Here is a 23,004-nt window from a genome sequence, read left to right on the forward strand (position 1 = left end):
GCGCGGCACAGCTTGAAACATAGTGTGAGGCTGGGTAGCAATGAGGGGAGACTGTAATGAGGCAGGCGATGTGGTGCCTTTGATGGTTGTCGTCTAGGAGCACACATTGTGAAACTGGCAATTTCTAACTAATGGGGCCATAGCTGGGTTGTTAAGAGATGTGAGACGGGTCAGCGAAACCATACACACATGAAGTTCTACAACTCTTGCTCACAATAGGGAAGAGCAGTAAGTTAACATTTTATTTTTACCAATCATTATTGAATATGCCTATAAGCCTGTAAAAGATTAAAACGAAATGGGTACCCATTATTAACAATATGCTGATTGACAGAGTGGGCAACAGCACTGGAATACACACATAATGTATCCAGGAATACAAGGATAAAATGTACAAAGTTTAACTACCTGCACAATGCATGTAAGACCTCCAAGAGCTTAAATTTGCTTCTTGATGTCCAAGATACGATTTCCCCAGTGCAGAACTCTTCCATATGGTGTGGAGTTTCATATGGTGTGGGGATGCTTCATCGTCACTGCATTATGGGGTAGGAAACAAGTTGGGATGTGGAAGCTAATTTTAGATAACAGTGGTGGCATCCATTTTGTATAATTTGACATCGTGATAATTCAATGATGATGGGAAATATATGAAAATATAATAATTGCTTGATATCATGTGACAGTCTTAAATAAGAGTTAGAACTTTGCTTTTAGTAAGCTGCCTGTAACGCAACACATTGCAAGGCTTGCACAAATATTACATTTCCATGTTATTACATTTCTGCCTGCTTGCAACAGGCCCGGTAGACCTCAGAAGTGTATTCAGCCACAACAGCTTATGTAGACCATTGTGATTGCATTTGGGCGTAAATGGAGTAGTTAACTGTCTGGCTTTAGATACACAGGACTTTTCATGTACACATAAGGTGATTTCCAACTTACTCTTGTGTAACAATGCACTGTAAGTTTCCGAGCACAAAATGTTTCTTCTCCACCTGCCGGGAAATGAGGGCCTAAACATGAGGGCCTAGACATGACCTGATACGCAGACCAATTATAATGAAATGTGGTCTGCGTCTATAAATGCTTGTGTTTTACTTCTGCTGTTCGAGCACTCCGCACCCATCTGAGGCTCCCGTGCACGTTAAATAAATTCTATTTATTTTACTCAGGTGGTTGTGACGGAGTTATGATTTTGGGTTTTACAGATCTTTTCAGTTTCTACATTTGGTGGAGATTGCATTTGAACATATTGGGGTCCATTAGGATGTCGGACGGTGGCACGGAAAAATGCCTTTTTCAGCCCGCGAACAGCGGAACTCACGTCTGCCATATTAGTATAGTAAAGCAGAGCTCATTTCCCGTCTGCCACGGAGCAACGGGCACCGCCATCAAAGTGCACCCACCACCGCGGCGGTGGGAGCCAATCGAGACTCACCGCCGTGCGGAATGACGTCCTCACCGCTCCACAAATTAGGATGGCCCAAACAGGCAGACGCACCGCAGCCGAGACACCGCATAACCAGAGCCGGCGGAAAGTCGATAGCGGAGCACTATAGCCGAGACCTGGCCATGAACGCCATGGACCCAGCCCTCCACATGCATCCGGTCATGTACCTGCTACTGCACTACCATCAACAGGGCCGCCGCGGACGACTCCGCAGGTACGCATATACACCAATACAACACACAACACACGGCCCGACACAGGGTCCAAGTCCACCACAGACACCCTGCTGGGGGTCACAACACATCCACAAGGGCACCCCTATATTACCCACCTGCCAACAAGTCACCCCTCTTCATCTGGAACACACATCGACCGCAAACGAGCAGCAACGTCCCACTCCCGGTCACGTCACTGCCGCGGTCAACACATGCACACAATGCAGAAGGCAGGGCCACTCCAAGGCATGGGCAGGGCACTGACACCACATGGACACACCACCCCCAACTACACATCAACACACACCATCAAGTCACATGCCATGTGCCCATCCTGTACACCCCCATGCACATCAACAAGCACAGGTACAAGCAAGCACAATACACACCATGCACCACACAACAGACAACCAGGGAGTCAGCCACTGTTAGAGTACCTGACATGGAACACACTACACCAGTGCCACACACACTCAAGGCTGACAATACTTTCCAGCACATACACACAACCTGGGTGTAACCACAAACAGAACACACACACAGGGTAGCCTGAACAGATGCCTGCACAAAACTATACACAAACACCACAGGACATCAGGGGATGCACATCAGGCCATGCCAAGCACACAGACACACAACACTGTATGCACAACAGGCAGAGTGTGCACAACAAGCAAAACAGATATCACCCAGACATGACTGGCACAACCACAACACACACCACAAAGCTGCACAGGCACAAAAACAACAGCACACACAGGAAGTGAAGCTACACCACAGGCAACACACAGGCACCTAACACAACAACAACAGGATGCACCACTCTGGGATACAACAGCACACCCAGCAATACCAGAGCACTAGCCAGCACACACAGCTCAAGGGCACCAGCCCCTGTCACCCCTGTCAATAAATGTGATGTGGACAAAGAGCCTTGCAATGTCGAAGTGATACATAGAGCATGGGTCCCAGTCAACCAAATGCACATACAAAAAAAACTTTCATCAGCAAGGACACCAACAAAAGACACAACAGGAGTAACTGTATTTATTCACATATTGCACAGATGAGAAAGTATAACAACTGTACACAACATCAAGGTACAAAATGCAGATCAAAAGCAAGATATCCTGCACAGGCAAAGCACAAACAGGAAGGCCAGTCTCCATGGCACAGGGGAAACTCCAACACAGCAGAGCAACAGGGTCAGTGCCCATGGCACAGGGGAGAGTACACCACAGCAGAGCTACAGGGTCAGTGTCCATGGCACAGGCGAGACTCCAACACAGCAGAGCAACAGGGTCAGTGTCCATGGTACAGGGGAGAGTACAACACAGCAGAGCAACAGGGTCAGTGGCCATGGCACAGGGGAGACTCCAACACAGCAGAGCAACAGGGTCCATGTCCATGGCACAGGTGAGAGTACAACACAGCAGAGCAACAGGATCAGTGTCCATGGCACAGGTGTAATTACAACACAGCAGAGCAACAGGGTCAATGTCCATGGCAGGTGGCCCAGCAAGTACATGAGAGGCTGCACAGGCAAGGCCAGAACAGGAGTGAACGACCAGGCCAGTGGGCAGGGACAAGTGCAGAGTCAGGGAGAAGCTGCACAGTGAGTGTGTATGAGTGTACCCTTTCATGGCCAGCAACACAACCAGGTGGCAAACGATGGTCAGGACTAGCACACCTCTATGAGAGACGGGTGTATGAGGGGGACTAACACTCACATCTGGCTGTCATGTTGACTTGGAGCTGGCTGTGTTTCGGGCTCAGCAGGAACACCTGACTAGGGAGACAGAGAAACAAGTGATGTAGGGCTATCAGTCGTCTGGCAAGCTGGAGGGCTGTTTGGACCAGGTGGTATAGTGGCACGTGGAGGTGGAGTCATGCAGACCTGGGACACAGTGTGGGTGGGAGAGGTTGTAGGGGTGCCCTTCCACTTTTTGGGAATACGAAATGGCTTCCCTGTCTTGGGGTTAATGGGAACAGGTGATGACACAACAGGTACACACACCTACTGGCCCGCATCTGGTTCAGATACTGGCACTCCCTCTGGTGATGTGCTGGATCCTGCAGGACGCTTTGTCTGGCTACGCCTCAGGACCACCTTATCCTGCTAGCCAGTTGTCCCACTTACAGTGTCCTCCTTTGCTTGTCTGCTAGGTGTCCTACTTATTATTATTATTATTATTATTATGATGAAATTTGTTACACGCACGGCTATCCCCACCGGGGGTGTCCCGGCGCTGTGGACAGCAGCGGTAGTGACCATGGAGGTTAGTAGCTGGAGAACAGCCATGTTTTCAATTTGGACCTAAACTGAGATTCTGATTCGAACAGTCTGAGATTTAGCGGGAGGGAATTCCACAGCTTAGCAGTGACCACCGCAAAAGCTCTGCCTCTTTTTCTCGATCGATGGAAACAGGTAGGGAGCAGGAGACGGAGGTGGTTAGATCTGAGTGCACGAGATGAATGGACTTGCTTCAGTCTGTTTCTGAGATAGCCTGGTCCCTTCCCATTCAATGCCCTGAAAGTCAGAACCAGGGCTTTGAACTGGATACGGTGGGATATCTGAAGCCAGTGCAGGTTCTTTAAGTAAGGGGAGATAGAATGGCGATAAGGGACGTGGCATATCAGTCTTGCCGCCGCATTCTGGACAATCTGCAATCGATGGCGTAGATATGCAGGAGCCCCCACATAGAGGCTATTAGAATAGTCCAGGTGGGATGTGATGAGGGCGTGCACGACAGTCCTCATCGAATCCCTGGGCAAATAGGGGGAGATCTTTTTAATCATGTGTAATTTGCCAAAGCAGACAGAGGTAACTCTCTGGATTTGGGTTTTGCATGACAGTTTGTTGTCGATTTGGAAAGCCAAGATTCCAAACAGATTTGACGGGGAAGGAAACGGGGGTGGGTTCAGCTCGGGCGGCCACCACATGAAAGGCAGCAGTGGGGATTTCTGATTTAAAGAATAACACCTCAGTTTTATCGGTGTTCAGTTTTAGTGTATTCGACGTCATCCATGAAACCATGTTAGTGAGGCAAGATTTGAAATTGGCGAGTCCATTGTCAGAGTGGTCTCTAAATGAGAAAATCAGCTGAGTCGTCAGCATATGAGACCACTCTGACTCCATAGGCCTCAATAACCCTCGCCAGAGGTGACAAGTAAACATTAAAAAAGAGAGGGCTGAGAGCCGATCCCTGAGGGATTCCACTTCCAAGGGGTTTCTTGTCTTTGGACAGATAGGGTCGAGACCACACCTGTTGCGTTCTTTCAGATTGGAATGATTTTATCCATGCCAATGGAGTGTCTCGTATCCCTATATCAAAGAGTCTATCCAGTAGTATGAAGTGAGAGACGGTGTTGAAGCCTGCGGACAGATCGAGGAGCACTAACATGGCCACTTCGTCTTTGTCCACGCTCTCCCTTATAGTCTGTTACTTCCAAGATGGCTGTCTCCATACTATGTCCGATCTAAATCCTGACTGTGTATCATGCAGGAGATTGTTGGATTCCAGGTAGTCGGCCAGCTGTTCCTGTACGACTTTTTCCAACATTTTGGCTGGTTTGGGGAGGAGCGATATGGGCTGGTAGTTGCTGTATACAGAAGGATCAGCGTCTGCTTTCTTTAGGATAGGGATCAACATGGCCTGTTTCCATCCCGAAGGGAATAGGCCAGAGAAAAGAGAGGCATTCCAGATTGCAATTAGAGGGGAGGTGATGACTGGAGCCAGGGTCGTGAACACTTGAGCGGGAACCGGATCAAGGGGCGAGCCTGATTTACATTGTTGAATTGTTTGTAGGGCAGAATCCCGTGGGATGGGTTTAATCGCATCAAACATTTTTACGCTAGCCGGGAGGGGGAGCTGGGCTAAATTACCCTCACCATGCCCCCTAGCTAGTGTGAAGGAAGAGAAAATATCAGTGATTTTATTATGAAAGAAGTTTGAGAGGCCATCATAAAGTTCTTGACTAGGTTTGGTGGGGCAAGTAAGAGCTGTCGGTTTAGTGAAATCCTTCACAATTTGATAGTTTTGGCCGAATTGTCTGCAGAGTTGATTTTATTAGCAAAGTATTCTTTCATAGTGGCCTGTTTAAACTTATTAAACTTTTTAAGGCGGTTCTATATATATTTTTGGCAAGAGGATCATAGTTGCGTCGCCAAAGGCGCTCGAGTTTCTTACGTTTACTTCTTTCTACACGGAGATTCGGAGAGAACCAAGGGTCTGAGGGTTTCATGCGAGCAGAAGAGAGGGGAAGTAAGAGGGCAATAGCATCTATAGCTGTGGAGAGATTAGTATTAAACTTTTTTACATCTGCATCTTAATCATCAGAAGGTTGCCAATCCTGGTTGGATAGTGTTGGTACAAGTGCGTCGCAGGTACCTTTGTACCATTTTCTACCCAAATTCGGTACCCCACTGTTCATGGTCAGTGGGGGGGGAAATAGTCCGATTAAAAGGGACAAGGGAATGGTCAGACCAGGTCAGCGGAAGGGATGGCAGGGTAGAGAGGGCCGACAAATTAGAAAAAACAAGGTCTAAGGTGTGACCTGCACTGTGGGTGGGGCCATGAACTCTCTGGTCAAGGTTTATGCCAGCAAGCGTTTCCACCAGGGACCTCGCTTTTGGGCAGGAAGTGTCATCCACATGCAGGTTAAAATCACCTAAGATGGTAAAATGAGGGGGTGTTTCAGGGATAGGTCGGCAAGGGTCACTAATAATTCAGTGAGATAGGAAGGCTGTGAGCCTGGGGGGTTATAGATCAGGACACCTGCAAGGATCAGGTGAGTAGGATCCGTAATACTGTAGTACATCGCTTCAATGGGGCCTGTATTGGTTAATTTCCTAGAGGTTATCTTCCATTGGGACCGAAGAATTATGGCGATCCCTCCTCCCACTTTTGTCCCTGGCCGACTGATCCCGACAAAATGGTAGTCTGGGGGAGTTGCAAGTGAAATATCTGGGTTGGATGCGTCTTTAACCCAGGTTTCGGTTAAAAACATCAGGTCCCATGAGTGGGTCGTGAGTGAAAGCCAGATGTCGCCCGCGTGTCGCGGGAGAGACCGACAGTTAAGGAGACAAGCCTTTACCTCTCTGGGAGGCTCACTGCGTGGTTCCTTATAGCATCTTTCTCTCGGGCTAATATTAAGCGAGTCGAGAGAGAAGGAGCAATCCTTCCACACAAAGTGTTCAACAAGTAGCTGAGAGAGTTTACACTTGGTGCTACAGCCTCCGGTCTGCGGCCTCATAGCTATTAATTGAGACCTAGACCAGCAAGTTTGCCTCATTGTATATCCTCCGGCAGCCTGCCTGGCGCTGGTCATGGCACAGGCACGGACGGGCGCAGACGGGCTTACCCTAGGCACGCCTTTGGCTCGCCAGCGGCGCGCCCGCTGCGCGCGCCCGCTGCGCGTCCGAAAGTGCAGTGCCCTCCTTTGCTTGTCTGCTAGGTGCCTCACTTACAGTGCCCTCCTTTGCCTCTTTGCCTGGTGTGCACCAACAGTGCCCTCCTCCACCTGCTTCACTGGGCTTGGAATTGGAGTTGATGTGGTGGGGGTAACTGGGCCTGTGCCCTTCCTAGGTGTACCCTTGCTATGCAAAACCTCCTCAGTGGACACAGACACTGCACGCCTAGCTCTACGTGAAGTTTTAGGGACAGGAGAGTCCTTTGCAGGAGATGCTTCAGAGGTTTGTGAGGCTGATGTCTGCCTCATTGCTTTTTCGGCCTTGCTCTTCCCTGACGGGCTCTTGTCTATGCATTCTGGGCTGGCTCTGCTCTTCTGGGGGGATGGTGTCTGTGGGCAGGACCGCTTGGCTTGCGTCTGCTTTGTGCTCCTTGTGCTGTATCGTCTCTGTGATGCATGTGAACCGTGGTCACTGTCCTCTGATGTGGCCACTGACTGGGGGGTGGACAAAGGCACCTGAACATGAATGTGAGGATGTGCCTGTTGAAGGGCAGATGTCACTGCGGCTGACAAACCCTGGACTGTACGGTGGAGCCCACCCACGTCAGAGTGTATGCCCTCCATGTAGGCAATCACCTGCCCAAAGTTTTTTTCATGGTCGCTGAAGGCATTGAGCAGGGCGGTCTGGCCCACACAAAGCTGGCGCAGGAGCTCTACACACTCAGCATTGATGGCAGCAGGGGGGACAGGTGCAGGCTCAGCGGAGCCAGGTGTGAATGTAACACGTCCCCTCGTACGGACACGGGCAGCACCAGAGGAAGTGGATGGGAGGCTGGGCACTGGGGGTTGAGTGGCAGATGATGTAGCAGACTCCCCATCCCCTGTGCCTGACAACATGGGTGCATCACCACTCGCATCAGATGATGAAGTACTCTGTGTCTCTGCCACGGATTCCTCCTGCATACTCCTGTCCCCTTCAGATGCGCTGGTGAGCTCTGTGTCACTGGCCTCCGGTGCAGCTGTAGTGCTACTCTCACCTCCACTGGTTTGCGGCTCCGGTTCCTCCGTGCACACTGGCGAATCTGCATGTGAGACAGAGGCAGGGTTGTATAAATTACATCATCAGGACCAAGATAATTAAACTATGCATACAGGGGATGCACAAATCAACATGCTGACCACCACACCTGCGCAAACATTGCAGCAACACACTACATACACTACAACAGTGCCAGCAACACTGCCTACCTGCCATGACTGAGCCATGTTCAGGCCACACAGCACAACACCTTGCCGGTGGATGAAGTGTACCACACACAACTTCACATGCCCACAACTATCATGCACCAAAACTCAGTGACATTTACATGCCTCCAGGGAACCGGAAGGGAGAACACACACACCTATTAGGACATGACAGTCCACAATGCCAAGTAGGCCATACTAAGCAACATGTGCTACTCAGGGGCACCTTGTAGTCATACGTGTGAGCCTCAACAATCATGGTGCATTAAAAGTAGGAATACAGTAACTCACACTCAGATAGTGGACCCTTCTGTTCACCCCCTAATACAATTCCCACACCATCACAATGCAGAATGACCATGTGTATCCCAACACACCTTGCTATGATAAAGCACAGCATGGATGATCAACCTTTACATGAGCTGTTAGGCACAATGCCTGACACTAGCACACATCCCTGCAGCCACTCACATGACACATCACTGCACCACACCTCAAACATTAAATGGCACACCGCTGCAACAGGCTCTGTACACATGCATTGGCTCCCAGGCAAAGTCACCCTCACCAAATACTCACCCCTGCCTTGCTGCCTATGCTCCTTCAGACGTGCATCCTACTCCGGATTAGTCACTGCCAATATGCGGTACATCAGTGGTGTTAAGTTTCGCCGTGCCAGACGCCCAGTGCGTGGTAGCAGCCCCAAGGTCATCTCGGCCACGTTTTTTGCCAGCCGGCTGATGTCATCCCACCTCTTGTGACAGTGGGTGCGTCATCTGTTGGATACCCCCAGGGCCCGTAACTTGGCAGCAATGGCCCTCCACATGGCCTTACGCTGGTGTACCTTGAGCTGCAGGTATGGGAGAAAAGTAGGGTAAGTTACCAGTTGCACAGTGTCATGTTCACACATCTATTACTACAGTAGCATTATGCAGAGTCTCGACCTATTGGAATCCCACATATACCCAAACTGGGGGGCACCGCACAAGGGCACTCTGCATGGGCCAAATAGTCATCATAGCATGCAAACATGAGGGCGTACAGGCTACATGCTAGACACACACACATTCAAGATGACTGCAATGAAATCCCTCTGTGTCGCACAAATCACCAGTCCCATGCATGTATGAACCCCCCCTGCCCAACGGCACACTCAATGATAACTTACCACTACATTGGGGCCACCATACAGCCTCGGGTAGTGTGCCAGCACCTCATCCACTAGCACCTCCAGCTCCTCGCTTGTGAATGGGCTGGCATGGATCTTCTCTGTTCTTTTTTTTTTTTTTTTTTTTTAAACAAATTTTATTGATAGATCACGTTGAAATCGCAGAGCTCTGTTCCCCAGAGGCAACTGCCAAAGCATTTGAACATACATAGCGCATTGCAATCCATCATGTCTTTTACATCAAATATAAACAGGAAAAGAACGCAATTAACCACCTTCCCTCACGCCCCCGCCCAACTCCCTTCCCACCCCCAGCCCTCCCGGATGCCCCCTCCCCCCCCCCCCCCCCCACCCCCCCCGGCACGGTTCCATTCAATGTCAACAGTTTGTGTATGAATGAATGAATGAATGAATGAATTAAAGTATTTATAGAGCGCACAATGGCCAAACGGCTTCCTGGCGCTGAGAGCTCTAGAGAACAGAACAGACAGGGCCGAGGAGGTTAGCGGGGGTAGGCCTGGGCAAACAGGAATGTTTTGAGCGCTTTACGGAAGTGTGAAAAGATAGGGATAGAACGCATAGAAAGAGGAAGGGAGTTCCAAAACCGGGGCGCAAGGACAGAGAATCTGGTTCCACCAGTGCGAGTTTTGCGGAAACGGGGAACAGTGAGGAAGGCAGAGGAAGATGATCGGAGAGTACGAACAGGGGTGTGGGTAGAAATCAGAGAGTTGATGAACGCCGGTGCAGAGTGATCAAGAGCCCGATAGACAAGGCACCCTAGTTTGAACAGGGATCTCTGCAGGATAGGTAACCAGTGGAGAGATTCGAGGACAGGAGTGATGTGGTGAGTTTTGGGCAGATGAAAGATGAGACGGGCAGCCTGATTTTGGATTGTTTGAAGGCGGCGAGTTTCGTAGGCAGGAATACCCACGAACAAGCTATTTCCATAATCAAGGCGGGAAGTGATGAGGGCAGAAATGATAATTTTAAGAGAGTCAAGGGAAAAGAAACGGGAAATTTTTCGGATCAACCGAAGGGAAAGAAAGCAGGAAGACACTACAGCACTGACCTGGCCATGCATAGACAGGTCCTGGCTGACCTTAATGCCCAACGTTTTGACGGAGGGAACGGAGGTGGGAGGGGGGCCAAGAATAGGGGGCCAAAAAGCGGAGGACCAAGGGCTGGATGAGCCGCCGGTCAGGACAAGCTCAGTCTTGTCTGGATTGAGCTTGAGGTGATTGGCGCTCATCCACCCAGAAATAAAAACCATGGAGGAGCGAAAAAAAGATAGGGAGTGAGAAGAAGAAGAAAGGTCAAAGACGAGCTGGAGGTCATCTGCGTAGTTATACACAGAGAACCCCAGCTCAAGGAGAGAAGAAATAAGGGGGTGAATGTAAAGGTTGAAGAGAAGAGGAGAGAGGGAGGAGCCTTGGGGGACCCCACAGGGCACTGGAAGGGGAGGAGCAGAATAGCCGGGGAGGTGGACAGCTTGTGAGCGTCCTGTTAGGAAGGACGTGATCCAGGAGAGGGCAGGGCCTCGAATGCCCGCTGCGCTGACACGGTCCAGAAGAATGTTGTGGTCGACCGTGTCAAACGCAGCGGACAAATCGAGGAGAACCAAAGCTTGGGGAGAGTTGGTGTCAGCCTTAGCTTTCAGCTCGTCGAGAACAGCGAGCACCACAGATTCGGTCGAGTGGCCCGAACGGAAACCTGCTTGGTGGGAAGCAAGAAGATGGTTCTGCTCGATATAAGAAGAGAGACAGGAAGTGACGTAGCTTTCAAGAATTTTGGCAAGATAGGGAAGGAGAGAGATAGGTCTGAAATTAGAAGGGAGGGAGGAGTCAAGACCAGGTTTTTTGAGAATGGGGGAAACAATAGCAGACTTAAATGAAGAAGGAACCAATCCAGTAGAAAGAGAAGCATAAAGGAGGGAAAGAGGGGTGGCAGGGCAAGAAGAAAAGAGAGTTTTCAGGATGCGAGCGGGGGCACAATCGGTAGGAGAGCCAGACTTGATTTTTGTGAGCAGAACTAAAAAGGAGTCCAAGGAAAGGGGCGGGAAAGAGGAAAAGGAAGAATTAGACACAGAGGGGGCAGAATGGAGTGGAGTGAAAGGAGTGATAGAAATGTTGTATTTAATTTTAACCATCTTCTCGATGAAGAAGTCGTTTAAAGAGGAGCAGAGGGCTTGGGAAGGAATAAAGTTAGGGCAAGCACGATCAGAGGTGGCCAAGTTGTTAACCAAGGAGAAGATCTCTTTAGATTTGTTAGCAGATAGGGTTACCTGCTCGGAAAAGTACTTGGTCTTGGACACAAGAATGGCTTTCTTGTACTCTTTAAGGAGAGATTTGTATTTGGCCTTGAGGTCGGGGCAGTAGCTGCGGCGCCAGAGGCGCTCAGAGCGTCTAAGTTCCAGTTTGAGGACCTTAAGCTCAGAGTTGAACCATCGGTGTGCCTCGTGTGGACGAATGGACTTGACTAGCTTGAGGGGGGCTACTAGATCGCAGGCGGAAGATAACCAGTTGCTAACTGCAGCGGCCTGTAAGTCAAGGGGAATGCCATTGAGATCAGGTGAGGAAGAGGCAAGGGAATGAGAAAGAGAGAGCAGGTCAGCGCGATTCCAGCTGCGTGTAAAAACATTCTTGGGACGAGGGGATTGGTGAGGGGAGCCAAGGTTGATAGTAAAGAAAATAAGGGAATGGTCGGACCAGGTGCAAGGAAGGATGCTGGGGGGGGAAACTATGTCCTGGGATGACCAGACTTGGTCCAAGATATGTCCAAGATTGTGGGTAGGAGTCGATACATGAGACTTGAGGTTAAGGCACAAGAGAGTGGCCGTGAAGTCCTTGGACGCTAAGTCCTCCCTGGGGTCACCAGGCCAATAATTAAAGTCGCCTAGCAGGAGAACAGAAGAGTTATTAACTACAAGCGTAGCAAGGAGTTCCTGCAGGGAGGCCACAAACAGAGGCATACTCGGGGGGGCGATAGACAAGGACGACTGTGAGAGGAGCGGAAAGATTAGTGGAGCGGGCAACCAGAAAATCCACCCCAGCTATAGAAGGTTGGGAGAGAAGCTGGAATTGGAGACTGGTTCGAGCAATCATGGCTACACCCACCCCAGTCTTGCCGTCGGGGCGCTCGGCCCGGAGGGCATAATAAGAATCGGGGAGGATGGCTAGAATGTCAGGGAGGTGTACACGTATCAACTGGCACAGCACGCTCGAGCATCCAGTACAGGGTCCTGTTCCGGCGGGGGCTCAAGCCAGATACCCCTGAAATCTGCCCAAGTGTCTACAGATTTTATAATGTTTCCGAGGACAGCCCCGAGCAAGAAATATGGGCTTCTCCATCCCCATCCAGAAATCAAGCCCCCTCTTCCACGCCACTAACGTCGGGGCCCTCGGATCCTTCCATGCCTTTGCTATATCTCTTGTGGCAATCGTGAGGCCCAGTAACAGCAAATGCCTCTTGTGGCGGTTACCCCCCACTCCATCCAGCAAATGCAATAGTCCCAGGCGCGGCGTGCGAGGAAGCACCCAGCCCAGGGCCTCATCCAAACCATTCCAGACCCCATTCCAGAACCTGTCTAACTGGCTACAACTCCACACTGTGTGAAGGAAAGTACCCTCCTCACATCCACACCAAATACAAATTGGGGACGCAATGAGGCCCGCCTTCCACAGCCTCCGCCGAGTGAAATACACCCTGTGCAAGTATTTAAACTGAATCCATCTCAGGCGGACGGAGGTGGCCGCTCCTTTGGGGCCTGCCAGCGCCCAGTCTTCCTCCTCTAACTCCCCCACATCAGCCTCCCAGTTCCCTTTAAGTTTCTGCAGATCGGAAGAGCAGTGTATCATCAGGGATTGGTATATTCATGATATTTTTTTGGTCTCAATGTCCCCCATAAACACCCGAGCCTCCAGCGGACTAAATTCGGGGAGAGATGTCAACCCCTCTATATAGGGGGTAATTGCATGTCGGAGTTGTAAATATCGGAAGAACTGAGCGCGGGGCATATGGTATTCAGCACTCCAGTCCTGAAACGACTTAAGCGACGTCCCTGCCATGACATCTCCCAGTCTAGAGATTCCAATAGCATCCTACTCCGCAAAGCCCTGAAGGGCTGCCAGGTCAGGGAGGCGGCCGTTTCGCCAGAGAGGAGTTTCTTCCGTCAAAGTCTGCCACCAACCCATTCGCCGTAGGGCTTGCCGCCAAACATCAAATACCACCTGCGTCACTGACGGCAGTGCCTCACGCCTCTGTGTTGCATATAACAATGTATGGAGCGTGTGGGGCTCCATAAGGGACCGCTCCAGCGCATAGGTCGGGTCCCCCCTGTCTCCATACCACCATTCGTTCAATACAAGGAGATGCGAGGCCTGATAGTACGAGCGAACATCAGAATTTGCCAAACCCCCACTATATGTCGATCGGAAGCATGTGCGAAGTGCTACCCGGATCGCTGCATCCACCCATGGGAATTGTCCCAGAGTTAAGTCTACTTGCTTAAACCATGAGGCCGGGATAGGGTAGGGATGATTTTGCAGCTGATTAAGTAGTCTAGGCAGAGCCACCATTTTAAAGATGGCCGACCTACCATAGATCGTCAGTGGCATGCGGGACCACACTTTGATGTCAGCCCGGGTGCGCTCCCACACCGGTGCCACATTGCGCTCCCAGGATACAGCGGGGATCTCCGACAGGAACACCCCAAGGTATTTAATGCCACCTACTGCGATTTGCAGTGCCGATGCCCAGTCGCCAACTGCCGGACCATCACCCAGCACCCAAAGGGTAGATTTGCGCAGATTGACATACAGGCCCGACGTCTCGCCAAAGATTTGCAGGATGCGCATAAGGCGGGGGCCCGACCTATTAAGGTCCGTTAAGAGCAGGACATCGTCCGCATAGAGTGCAAGTCTATCTAACAGACCACGCTCCCACTCAAACCCCCGCATCTGTGCATCCATCCGGACCCACGCCGCTAGCGGCTCCATAGCCAAGGCGAATAAGTAGGGCGAGAGTAGGCAGCCCTGCCTGGTCCCCCTCCCTATAGCGAAGCTCGGGGATGACACCCCCGCCACACGAACCGAAACCGCACATAGGACACAAAAACGGGACCCAGATTCAGTCGGGGCAGGAGCGAGAACAGGTAAATCCAGCTAAGCGAATCGAACGCCCTGTCCATGTCGGCCAGGAAAAGTGCCGCCTGCTCCCCAGAGGAGCGGATCGCTGCCACCGCAACATGAGCCCGCCGAATGTTATGTTGCGTCGCCCGACGGAGCATGAATCCCGCCTGGTCCGGGTGTATGAGGTCCGTAATGTATGGCAGCAGTCGATTAGCCAACGCCTTGGCCAAAACTTTGGCCTCCACGTTCAATAGGGAAATTGGACGGTACAAGGCATGCTGCTCCGGTGGCCGACCAGGTTGGTGAAATACCACAACCTCAGCATGCCTCCAGTTGGGGGGCAGACTACCGCGCTCCCTTGCCTCCTCCACTACCGCTCTGTACTGGGCCCCGAGTTGTAGGTGGAATTTCTTAAAAAATTCGCTGGGAAAGCCGCTAGGGCCCGGGGCCTTACCTGTGTTCAATTCCTTTAAAGCCGTACCCAATTAATCCTCCGTCAGCGGAAGATCAAGGGGATCTCGAACCTCATCTGAGATTGCTCGCGGCGGCAGATCGGCTATGAATTTGTCAACCAAATCTGCGGAGATGCATTCACTTGGGGCATAAAGGTCAGCATAGTATGTTGCAAAGCTCTCCGCCAGCGCCCCAGGGTCCGTGATTGGGGATCCAGATCCATCCACCACCCTCTGGAGGGTCCGAGCCTGGGTCAGGCCCTGACACAGTCTATGGAGCATTGTTCCTGATTCATCTCCCCATTGGTATATACGACTGCGGTTCGCCAACCACATCTGTCGCCCCTCATCTAAAAGCAACGAGACGTAGGACTGCTGGGCAAACAGCAACTGCCCCACAGTCTGACCTCCACCCTCCAAACCGCTGCGTCTCTCCAGTTCCCTAATCTCGGCATCGGCCCGGTCCAGGTCCTCTCTACATTTCCTCTTAGCCGCCGCACACAAAGCTATGTCTATGCCTCTCAATGTGGGTTTCAAGGCCTCCCATAGAGTCGCCTTGTCCGCCACCGTCCCCTCGTTCTCAGTCATACAATGGGGGATGGCCTCTCTCATGTGTATTTGGTAGTCCACCAGTTGCAGATGCCATACCGAGAGGCGCCACCGAAACGGCTACCGCCGCTGGTCTAGGCGAATAGTAACGGTCGTTGGGGAGTGGTCTGACAGCCCACGCGGCAGTACTTCCGCGGACTCCACCCTTCCCTGGGTTGCCGTAGGGACAAATATGTAGTCCAGCCTAGAGAAGAATTTATGTACTGCGGAAAGAAAGGTGTATTCACTCCTTGACCCATGGATGTGTCTCCCAAGTGTCCACCCAACCCAGGTTCCTGATCATATCACTCAACTTGGTACCTCCAGCTGTCATTGTCCCCCTCCCCCAGCCCCCCCGGCCTGTACCTATCTCGTGCACTGTCCACCACATTATTCCAGTCACCAACCACTGCTGCTAGGTCATCCGGAATATCCGCCCACACCGCAATTATCTTTTCAACCAGGGACCACTGCAATGGGGGCGGGGCGTAGACACAACCGAACACTACCAGCTCCTCCCCCACGACTCCCTGGACAAATATGTATCTACCCTGTGGATCCACCCATTGGGTGGTGTGGACGTATGGGACCCTACGATGTATAAGAATGGCCACCCCTCTGGAGCCCCCAGCAAATCCAGCATGGAAGACCTGGGTATAGCCATAGCGCTGGAGGCTGAGGGTTTTGTTACCTATAAGATGAGTCTCCTGTAGCATTGCCACATCTGCCCCTGCTCGCTTGGCCTGCTTCAAGACCGCCCCTCGCTTAACCTTATCCAATACTCCCTGCACATTCCAACTAAGGACACGAAGTGTGCCTCTGGGCCCAGCGGCCCCATCACCCGGGCTCGACATCATCAGCCTCATGTATCAACAAACCACTGTGCGCGCCAGGTACACACACATTCAACCACCACTGTGACATCACTAGGACCGTGCATTCCCCCCCCATCAAACATTACCCATGACCCCCTACCCCCTGCCCCCCTCCCCATACCTCGAAAAACAATGAAGTACCTTCGCGGTGTAGCAGGGTCTCCACCCCCAACCCGAGGTCGACGACCCTCCACCCCAATGGATCCTGTAGGAGAGTAGGGTCTGCAATCCTATGGTCACCCCCGATTTTTGCTTTTTGCTTCACTGGTTTACGACTTTCCCTGGCTGTGGGCCTGCTAATCAGACCCACAGCCTCGCTATTCTCTCTCTAAATTGACAAGCATGTACCTTAGGTGCATTTACCAATTGGTACTGGGCCACCTTATCAGTCCCTGTACAGTGTACTATAGGTACCCAGGGCATAGGTGTACCCAGGGCCTACCAGGGGCTGAAGCATGTATTATGCCACCCCTGGCTGGCCACCTAAAATAGACACAACTGGCTGCACGACAGCTGGGGCAAGGTGGTGTAATCACCCTTTGCTTTAGATATAGTATCCCTATATCTAAACCTAAAATGGACACATATATTCCTAGCAGTCACTCCTATGGCAGGCCTTATCAATCCTGAAGGCAGAGGGCTTGGAATTATGTGAGATAGTGCTCTAGCATGAGCTGAGCCTGTTTGCAGCTTGCGGAACCAAGTCCTAATAGCTGTTCCATGATGACGCTATACCATATACTCTTAAGTGCATTATGAACCTCGCAGTCAAATGCTAACTTTGGTATAGCATTATCAAAACATGTCGAGTAAAGTGTCATACGAATTGGAATACTACCCCCTCGCCAATTTTGGTGACGGGGGTAGCATTACACCCTTCTAGAGGGACACGACATGTATGTAACTGTGAACCCCGGTTAAAGTTAACTCGAGCCTCAGCATCACAAAATGGATGCTGCCACCACAGACACAAGTCTGACGTCCTGCTGCTGGGAGTCCTTCCAGCGAGGGAGGCTTGGACAAAGGGTTTTCTGCCTTGGGAGGTGCTAGCACCACCCCAGACAGGATTTTGTGTATTAGGTAGGACAGGGCTGAAGGGAATGAGACATGCCTGGGGCACACAAGGTGTCCCTGAGCATACTCCGGTCTAAACCAGTTCCTGGGGCACTCCAGCCCCAGAGCTGGCGCAAGACCGAACAAAGGATAGGGGGTGTAACCACCCCCCTTCCGGGTCCCACCCAGGGGAGGGACCTAGTCGTAGTGCAGCCCCCTTTAGCTGAATAAAGGTAGGAGCTGGTCCCATTCCAAATTAGATTATCCTGATCAACTCTACAAGAAGAAACTCTGGACTTCGACGTTCTGCTCCACAGAAGACTGAAGAAAATCTCCCTTGTGGGCAAGGAGTGTCCAGCCTGCACCAGCAGGCACCATCAGCGTACAGTGGCTTCACTTTGTCGTCTTTCTGCAAGGATCCAGACTTCAGAGCCCGACAAGACCCGGACTCCCAGATCTCTCCGACCTCTACCCACAGCTGAGACCCGTGGGTGCGACGAGACACGTGGGACCGGCCATCTTGAAAGAAGTAGCACTTCGCTCCAGCACGACTTCCGAGGCATCCTCGTCCAAGTGCTTTGGGGACTGAGAAGCCCCGACCCCGAGCAGCTCCTGCACCGAAGATCAGCCCTCCAGCATCCACGAGATCTGCGTGGGGCCCTTCTGCCTGTTTGCTGCTCGACGCGTTGTCTGGTCACTTGCCGGCTGGCTAGTGACCTCCTAGATGACGAACTCCGACAACTTTGCTGCTGGTCTGGTTGCTCCAGACTGGCCCTTGCTCCCTTCCAAAAGAGGAGCACCCCGGACCCTCCTGGTCCACTCCAGACACCGTTTCCACTCACCGCGTGGGTTGCCTTTGCCAAGGCCTGTTGAACCCGAATCCGGAGACGACACCGCCGACAGCGAGAGCCTGCGTGGGACAGCTCGTGCCTCCATCCTGGTCGTCGAAGACACCACGTGGCTGCAGAGACAAGCGTCCACCTTCACCTGATCGCGACGACGACATCTGGTTCCACTCCAGTCACTGGCTAGTGACTTTGAACATTGTCCCCTCTGCTTTCAGGTTCTTCTCTTCACTGATCCACCCTTGGATCACACCGGACATCTTCCTCCTGACCGCCTTTAGCATCTTTTGCTCCAGGCTCCATAGACTTCAACGCCGGAACCCGACACGACTTGACACCTATGCACCCGCAGCCTGTGGGTGAGGTAACACGAGCATCTCGGTGCTCAAGGTTAGCTTGACTCTCCTAGTGTCCAGTTTCACAGTCGTTTTTGTCCTATCTAGTCGGGGACGTCCGTACTCACCTTTTCTTAAAACTGTACTGTCCATAGACGTTTGTACGCATTTCGCGTGTGAGTTCACACTCTGCACACGCGTTCCGTGGGCCTCCTAGTACTTACCTCAAGTTAGTATAGCGTGGTCCCAGCGATCCTACAACCTCTGGACAGCTCCATTCCTTTGATTGACTTTCACATTCCACTTACTTAGTATATGGTTTGTCGTGCCCCTAGGGTACCATTGTAAATCGTGCAACTTAAACATATTTTTCCTAAGAGTTTGTCATGTGCTTAGCCCTCTGACCTCATAAAGAGTTCAGAGGTGTATGTTAGTTAATAAATACTTGTTTATTTTCATAACAACCTGTGTGGTGTCCTTTCACTTGGTATTCAAGGGGTTATATGTGGTAAAACAGCTGGCTTCACATGCCAAAAGAGTTTAGCCTAAGACGCTTTGTCCATGCTACCATTAGGATAGCTGGTCTATAAGGTTGACTTACAACCAATCACCATAAGGGTTGTTTGGACTGATACAAGGTGATCGCTAGAACTAGTGAACATCATATATCAGGCCTACTTCTCACAGATCCCCTTAACACTACCCATCCCCCCAAACAACCGTCAACTACTCTAAACTCAGGGAGTGCGCCCGCCCTTAGTACCCCCCACCCCGCATTAGCCCCACATCTACATCATCTCTAGAAATTCAAATGTCTCAAACGATCGTTTCTCGCAGCCTCCGATCTTCTCTGTTCTTGCCATCCCTGTGGACATGTGACACCTGTGGTTGAAGTGAGTGTTGATGAGTCCCAGGCAGCAGGCACTTCAGGCAGCAGCGGGAGAGGGTCCCAGGCAGCATGCAGGAGATGGTCCCAGGCAGCAGCAGGAGAGGGTCCCAGGCAGCAGCAGGAGAGGGTCCCAGGCAGCAGCAGGAGAGGGTCCCAGGCAGCAGCAGGACACGGTCCCAGGCAGCAGCAGGACAGGGTCCCAGGCAGCAGCAGGAGAGGGTCCCAGGCAGCAGGCACTTCAGGCAGCAGCAGGAGAGGGTCCCAGGCAGCAGGCACTTCCGGCAGCAGCAGGAGAGGGTCCCAGGCAGCAGGCACTTCAGGCAGCAGGCACTTCCGGCAGCAGCAGGAGAGGGTCCCAGGCAGCAGGCTCTGTGAGCAGTGGAAATGTTGGGCTCACTCCCACAGATTTATAGCCCCATGGTCTCGTTTGTGAGGTGCAAAGCTGCAATTATTGGTTGTCCAGGTCTGCCTCATTCAAACCCATCCAATGACTGGCTCCGCGGTAGCAGAGCACGCCTTCCGCGATTTTCAAACCTGCATCATGCCACCGCCATCGTCGCTCCCATTGGCTGAAGGCTATGCCCCCTGGTGGTGATGCACCACAGGGGCCCGGGTTGCGCTACCGCAATGGTGCATCTTTCAAACCCATCCAATGACCGGCTCCGCGGTGGTGGAGCACGCCTACCGCGATTTTCAAACCTGCATCATGCCACCCCAATCGTCGCTCCCATTGGCTGTAGGCTATGCCCCATGGCGGTGATGTACCGCAGGGGCCCGGGGTGCGCTACCGCAATGGTGCATCTTTCAACCCCATCCAATGACCGGCTCCGCAGTGGCGGAGCACGCCTATCGCGATTTTTAAACCTGCATCATGCCACCGCAATCGTCGCTCCCATTGGCTGTAGGCTATGCCCCATGGCGGTGATGCACCGCAGGGGCCCGGGGTGCGCTACCGTGATGGTGCATCTTTCAAACCCATCCAATGACCGGCTTCGCGGTGGAGTAGCACGCCTACCGGGATTTAAAAACCTGCATCATGCCACCGCAATCGCCGCTTCCATTGGCTGTAGGCTATGCCCCATGGCGGTGATGCACCGCTGCAGACAGGCGGTAGCAACCGCCATATGTGTGGCGCAGCATGCCCACCGCCTGCAATCCATGCTAATAGCTACCGCACTTGTGGACGGGGGTGGTGCTGGCGTCACACCACCGTGGACAGGCAGTAGTTTCCGCAAATTTAGTCACATACAATGGGAACTTGAACCGTGAACTCTGCATCAGTACACAGCAGCAACAGGCTTAATGTCACATCATTGTACACACAATTGCATCTCTTGGTATCAGGCACAGGTGGTTGCATGCTATGTGTGACGCACATTGCTCTGTGTGCCTTCATTGTCACTGATGCATTTGATGGTTGATGATGGCTGACAGTGTTAAGCTGGTCTTAATTATGTGTAACCAAGCACTGTGCTGTGGGTCTGTGCGGACCTTGGCAAGGCTTGTCTCACTGTATGGTGTTGTTCCATACTTGTGCTACCATATCATCCCATGCACACAAGTTTAACATCTACTGTGATCATTGTGCTCTTGATGTGCGCCAGCTTCACATGATGCAATGAGGTGTGATAGGTAAAGCAGATGGGTGTGAGGCATTCATGGTCATCTCACACACTTTTGTGGATGTTACTGGATGAGTCGTACACATGTGGAATGTCCAGTTCAGAAACTGTGCTTTTTACATTGATATTCTGTTATGTCTGTGGGACATGTTTTAGGTAAATGGATTGGTGTGTCCCCAATTTATACACATGTAAGCTTGTGTGTCACGCATCTCACATGGAATTTATAATGTTTTGCGTAACATGATCCACGGTATGTGCTGGGTCAACTTCTTGATGGTTGTCATTGACATGTGTCCATGTACATCACACCTAGGAGGAGGCCAAATCTCATACGCCACCTGACAGTGCTGGGGGGCATGGAGGATGTAGCGATAATACGAAAATTCCGCCTCGTCAGGGCGAGCCTCAAGACCCTTTGTGACCAGTTGGAAACCCACCTGCAGCCTCGTCGCCACTACCCAACAGCCTTCACACCCACATACAAGGTGATGGTAGCACTCCACTTTTTTGCTACTGGTTCCTTCCAGGAGACCATGGCCGCCGCTGCAGGGATGTCGCAGCCCATGTTCAGCATGGTGCTGAGGGATGTTCTTGCAGCCATGATGTTATATTAAAATCAATACATACATTTCCCCAGGGGAGCTGAATTGCCAGGAGTGAAGGGTGACTTCTATGCCCTTGGGCACATACCACATGTAGTAGGTGCCATCGATTGCACCCATGTAGGTCTGGTGGCGCGACAGGCCACTGAGCATATTTTTAGGAATTGGAAACATTATCATTCTATAAATGTGCAGGCGGTGTGCCTTGCAGACATGACTATTTCGCAGGTGAGTGCAAAATTCCACGGCTCTGCCCATGATTCCTACGTCATGAGTAACAGCATGGTGCCCCGTATGATGGCTAACCTGCATCCCTATCGTGCTTTCATTGTGGGTATGGTATGAGGTGTGTTTGTGACCTGATGCACTCAGCCTGTGCGACATTGCAATGTGTGTCTTTATTTCCTAGGTGACTCAGCATATCCCAGTCGACCCTGGCTGGTGAGTCCAGTGCGAAATCCCAGGACCCCGGCTGGCGTTAGGTACAATGAGGCACATGGCAGGACCCGACGTGTCATTGAGCGGACTTTTGGGCTACTCAAGTCAAGATTCCGCTGCCTTGACCAGACTGGAGGAGCACTGGCATACTCGCCTGGGAAGGTCTGCAAGATCGCTGTGGCATGCTGTATGCTGCAAAATTTGGCCATTCACAAGAGGATTCTCCTGCTCCTGGATGATGGAAAGGAACCAAGGCCCGCACCTGCCCAAGGACCTGAGTACAGTGATGAGGACAGTGGAGAGGAGGAAGGAGTTGACATTCGTCAACAGCTCATCAACCGCTACTTCACTTGAAGGTGTGTACAGATGTTCAACTTGTACATTATCTGTTGTGGTGGTTGTTGTTGTGCAGGGCTATCTGCGGATGGTAGAGACAGGCACACGTTCAGTCACCTGTGTGTGTAAATGTGACATTGACTTTCCATATGGGGACGTATGCTGGACTCTATTTGTTCACACCTGCAGCCCATTGTCTTGTATGACAGTAGTCTCTTGTGTATGTTTTGTGTAGTGTTCTGTCTGTGATGCCACAATTACACCAGTGACTGTTGTTGTGTTATGTCTCCCTAGGTGCTTAAGAATGATCCTGCCCTACATACTGTACATCTTTTGGACACATCATG

General features: G+C 51.6%; 1 long non-coding RNA gene across 1 annotated transcript in view; it reads left to right on the forward strand.

Annotated features, from left to right (window-relative positions):
* LOC147707896 (uncharacterized) overlaps positions 1 to 22,657 on the forward strand; it is a 457,867-nt gene extending 435,210 nt beyond the window's left edge. The window contains exon 4 of the long non-coding RNA XR_015296477.1: positions 22,293 to 22,657. This is a non-coding gene — a long non-coding RNA (uncharacterized LOC147707896). The remainder of the gene's footprint in view (positions 1 to 22,292) is intronic.
* Positions 22,658 to 23,004: the final 347 nt, after the last annotated feature.

Source organism: Lissotriton vulgaris, chromosome 6 (assembly GCF_964263255.1).
Source record: "Lissotriton vulgaris chromosome 6, aLisVul1.2, whole genome shotgun sequence".
NCBI lineage: Eukaryota > Metazoa > Chordata > Amphibia > Caudata > Salamandridae > Lissotriton > Lissotriton vulgaris.